The sequence below is a fragment of the Bos indicus x Bos taurus genome, chromosome 15 (assembly GCF_003369695.1).
Source record: "Bos indicus x Bos taurus breed Angus x Brahman F1 hybrid chromosome 15, Bos_hybrid_MaternalHap_v2.0, whole genome shotgun sequence".
Taxonomy (NCBI): Eukaryota; Metazoa; Chordata; class Mammalia; order Artiodactyla; family Bovidae; genus Bos; species Bos indicus x Bos taurus.
Genome location: NC_040090.1, coordinates 83,898,173 through 83,903,551, shown reverse-complemented (window position 1 = coordinate 83,903,551; position 5,379 = coordinate 83,898,173). Strand labels below are relative to the sequence as shown.

Genomic DNA, 5,379 nt, shown 5'->3' with positions numbered 1-5,379 from the left:
AATTGAAAGCTAGTTCTAGTTGTGGAAATTCATTTATTTTGTAATGTGTCCTTTTTCCACATAGTTTAAAATTATAAAGATCCAGAATAGACTTACCTTCTCTAATATCAAGTGTTCCTGGAAACCAACTTCAAATATCTCTATCTGGGGATATTTTAAAGGGCAGGTATTTCTAAATGTCTAAATTGATAGGTTTAACTGATAATGTTCTCTAAGCATTGTTTTTTAATATGTTAAACATTAGAAGATGATGTAGTATCTGTAGAACTTCACTGACTTATCTAATCACTTGCCTCCTCCTTATAATATTGCTGAAGTTAGGGAGGATATTTTAATCAGGCTGGTATTATAATCTTTGAAAGTATTAGAATATAATAACCATACTGCCTATTGGTTCAATAAGTAAATGAATTATTTTAATTTTTCAGGCAGCCATGTGTAAGAATTATATTTACAGCTAATTCTGTTCTGAGCTCTGAAATATGATATATAGAAAAATCTATGGAACAAAGGAGAAATGTAACTGAGTTTGTCCTCTTGGGACTCACTCAGAGTGTCCAGGGTCAGAAAATATTATTTGCTGTGTTCTTGCTCATCCACATTGTGACCACGGTGGGCAAACTACTCATTGTCCTGACTGTGGTGTTCAATACAACCCTGGATGCCCCTATGTACTTTTTCTTGGCTACTTATCATTTATGGATGCTGTTACTACAGTCATGCCAAATATGATCACAGATTTACTCTATGAAAAGAAAACCATTTCCTTCCAAGCTTGCATAACACAACTTTTTATAGGACACTTATTTGGTGGTGCTGATATTTTACTCCTGGTGGTCATGGCCTATGACCACTATGTGGCCATATGCAAACCCTTGCATTATTTGACCATCATGAGTCAGCGAGTGTGTGTTATGTTTCTTCTCCTAGCCTGGGTTGGTGGGTTTTTACATGCTGTAGTTCAACTTCTCTTTGTTTACAGCCTTCCTTTCTGTGGCCCCAATGTAACTGACCACTTCATCTGTGACATGTACCCCTTGTTGAAACTTGCTTGCACTGACACCCACATTATTGGCCTCACAGTGGTTGCCAATGATGGGGCGATCTGTGTGGTCATCTTCATGCTCTTACTCATCTCCTATGGGGTCATCCTGCACTCCCTGAAGAATCTTAGTCAGGAAGGGAGGTGCAAAGACTTGTCCACCTGTGGTTCCCACATCATTGTGGTGGTCCTCTTTTTTGTGCCCTGTATTTTTATGTATGTGAGACCTCCTTCCACCTTCAGTTCAGTTCAGTCGCTCAGTCGTGTCCGACTCTTTGTGACCCCATGAATCGCAGCATGCCAGGCCTCCCTGTCCATCACCAACTGCCGGAGCTCACTCAGACTCACATCCATCGAGTCAGTGATGCCATCCAGCCATCTCATCCTCTGTCGTCCCCTTCTCCTCCTGACCCCAATCCCTCTCAGCATCAGAGTCTTTTCCTCCTGGAGTTCACTTAAACTCACGTCCATCGAGTCAGTGATGCCATCCAGCCATCTCATCCTCTCTCGTCCCCTTTTCCTCCTACCCCCAATCCCTCTCAGCATCAGAGTCTTTTCCAATGAGTCAACTCTTCGTATGAGGTGGCCAAAGTATTGGAGTTTCAGCTTTAGCATCATTCCTTCCAAAGAAATCCCAGGGCTGATCTCCTTCAAAATGGACTAGTTGGATCTCCTTGCAGTCCAAGGGACTCTCAAGAGTCTTCTCCAACACCACAGTTCAAAAGCATCAATTCTTCGGCGCTCAGCCTTCTTCACAGTCCAACTCTCACATCTATATATGACCACAGGAAAAACCATAACCTTGACTAGACGGACCTTTGTTGGCAAAGTAATGTCTCTGCTTTTGAATATGCTATCTAGGTCGGTCATAACTTTCCTTCCAAGGAATAAGCATCTTTTAATTTCATGGCTGCAATCACCATCTGCAGTGATTTTGGAGCCCAAAAAAATAAAGTCTGACACTGTTTCCCCATCTATTCCCCATGAAGTGATGGGACTGGATGCCATGATCTTCGTTTCCTGAATGTAGAGTTTTAAGCCAACTTTTTCACTCCCCACTTTCACTTTCATCAAGAGGCTTTTTAGTTCCTCTTCACTTTCTGCCATAAGGGTGGCGTCATCTGCATATCTGAGGTTATTGATATTTCTCCCAGCAATCTTGATTCCAGCTTGTGTTTCTTCCAGTCCAGCATTTCTCATGATGTACTGTGCATAGAAGTTAAATTGATAAATCCTTGACTGTGTATTACACAATTATCACTCCTATGTTGAACTCTCTAATCAATACTCTGAGAAATGCTGAGATGAAAAATGCCATGAAAATGCTCTGCACTAATAAAAGAAAATGAGGCAACAGGAAAGTGTATCACCTGTTTTCAATGAAACATTGCTCTTTCCATGAAAGCCTTGTATAATTTTTTAACTGTAGTAAATTTTTTCTTAGGTTTAATAGCTTGCAATAATAAAAAATAAGACCTAACACCTTGATTCACATCTCTCCACTCAAAGACAGCCCACATAAATATTGGAAGTAGATATTTTGTTTGTATTGGTCAGATAATTTTCATATCTTATTTTTTATATAGCTTAACATCTTAATATTGAAGAACAGTGATGTTTCAAACAGTATAATACTAAGCATAAAGAGGCTAAGAATACAAAAGTAATCTGAATGAAAAAGGTATATAGGCCGAAAATAATCAAGTCATAGTTATTTTGCCAACTGGACAAATGTATTTTTGCATTAAGTGGAGAAGATCTGTTTTGCAATCGACAGAAATTTAATCTTTTAATTTGTAGAGATATTTTAAATGATCAGTTGTCAGACTTTATTTTGGGGGGCTCCAAAATCACTGCAGATGGTGACTGCAGCCGTGAAATTAAAGGACGCTTACTCCTTGGAAGGAAAGTAATGACCAACCTAGATCGCATATTCAAAAGCAGAGACATTACTTTGCCAACAAAGGTCCATCTAGTCAAGGCCATGGTTTTCCCTGTGGTCATGTATGGATGTGAGAGTTGGACTGTGAAGAAGGCTGAGCGCCGAAGAATTGTTGCTTTTGAACTGTGGTATTGGAGAAGACTCTTGAGAGTCCCTTGGACTGCAAGGAGATCCAATCAGTCCATTCTGAAGGAGATCAGCCCTGGGATTTCTTTGGAGGGAATGATGCTGAAGCTGAAACTGCAGTACTTTGGCCACCTCATTCAAAGAGTTGACTCATTGGAAAAGACTCTGATGCTGGGAGGGATTGGGGGCAGGAGAAAAAGGGGACGAGAGAGGATGAGATGGCTGGATGGCATCACTGACTCAATGGACGTGAGTCTGAGTGAACTCCGGGAGCTGGTGATGAAGAGGAAGGCCTGGCGTGCTGTGATTCATGGGGTTGCAAAGAGTCAGACATGACTGAGCGACTGAACTGAACTGAATTGAATGAGGTGGATGAAACTGGAGCCTATTCTCAGCTTTCTTTATAGTTCAACTTTCACTTCCATACATGTCCACTGGAAAAACCATAGCCTTGACTAGAGGGACCTTTGTTGACAAAGTGATGTTTCTGCTTTTTAATATGCTGTCTAGGTTGGTCATAACTTTCTTCCAAGGAGTCAGTGTCTTCTAATTTCATGGCTGCAATCACCATGTTCACCAAGTCAGAAAAAGTTATTTAACTGTCTTTGTGTTCCCTGTTCCTTATACAATATATGGGAATAGAATCCACTTCATATAAAGTGTGTCAATTCCTTGAACTATGAATCTATTGGAGTGAGAATTTTTATTTATAAATTTGATTTGATTAACTCTTCTTATATTAACTACATATATTTTTACAACTAATTACTGTTCTTTGACACTTGGTATATTTATTTATCATGTCATTAGTGCCATAATAGGAGAAGGCAATGGCAACCCACTCCAGTACTCTTGCCTGGAAAATACCATGGACGGAGGAGCCTGGCAGGCTGCAGTCCAGGGGGTCGCAAAGAGTCAGACACGACTGAGTGACTTCACTTTCACTTTTCACTTTCATGCATTGGAGAAGGAAATGGCAACCCACTCCAGTGTTCTTGCCTGGAGAATCCCAGGGGCAGGGGGAGCCTGGTGGGTTGCTGTCTATGGGGTCGCACAGAGTCAGACACGACTGAAACAACTTAGCAGCAGCAGCAGCAGCAGAAGCGCCATAATAATGGATGTTTTTAATATAATGATGCTATTTATATATAATTTTACTTTTTTCTTCCCTCTATCACATTACACTTGGAAAACTCCATTTCCTTCTATTGATTTTATAAATTTTAACCTCTTGCTTTTCTTGAAAAAACTTTTCAAAATATTTTATTGTTCAGTTCAGTTCAGTGGCTCAGTCGTGTCCGACTCTTTGCAACCCCATGAATCACAGCATGCCAGGCCTCCCTGTCCATCACCAACTCCCGGAGTTCACTGAGACTCATGTCCACCCAGTCAGTGATGCCATCCAGTCATCTCATCCTCTGTTGTCCCCTTCTCCTCCCACCCCAACCCCTCCCCGCATTAGAGTCTTTTCCAATGAGTCAACTCTTTGCATGAGGTGGCCAAAGTACTGCAGGTTCAGCTTTAGCATCATTCCTTCCAGATAAATCCCAGGGCTGATCTCCTTCAGAATGGACTGGTTGGATCTCCTTAAACCCATCAATAATTTATTTTTGCTTGTGATGAAGAAATATCTAAGCCTAGTTTCCCCAAACAGGTGAAAATATCTGTCACCATAATTATTAAATCCTCTTCTTTGTCCTCCTACCTTACTTCTCCCTTCTCTTCTAAAATTTATGATTATTTACAAAGATGGAAAACATCCCATAAATACATATTTAGAATACTATGACTGCATTTTTATTTTGAGGAAAATTACATGCTTTAATATTTTGTTTTCCCATCTAGAAAAAGACATATTGTGAAAAACTGATTGACATTTAATAAAAATTTACAATCATCTCCATGGAGTATATAAAATATTGCCTTTTAGTTTTCTTACTTATATCTGATTCACATTTTCAGTAAGCTGGTCAGAAAGGACTTAATGTCTTATTCTGCAATGAATTACAGCACAACCCCAAATCTACAGGTGTATGTCTGTATTCAAACACTAATAGGCCCAAATCCAAAAATGCAGAATAAGTCCCATCATGGCTTCAGATCTGTATCCATCTCCTGTGAATTTGTAGGACCACAGTGTATGTACATCATCAATGATTTGTAGATCTGTAACTATATGCATGTATGTCTGTATACATGAAGGAGCTTTCCGGGTGGCTCAACAGTAAAGAATGTATTGTCAGTGTAGGAGATGCAGAGAAACAGGTTT

General features: G+C 39.9%; 1 pseudogene; it reads left to right on the top strand.

Moving 5' to 3' along the window:
* Positions 1-501: 501 nt before the first annotated feature.
* On the top strand, positions 502-2,391 carry LOC113905102 (annotated as a pseudogene).
* The last annotated feature ends 2,988 nt before the right edge of the window (positions 2,392-5,379 follow it).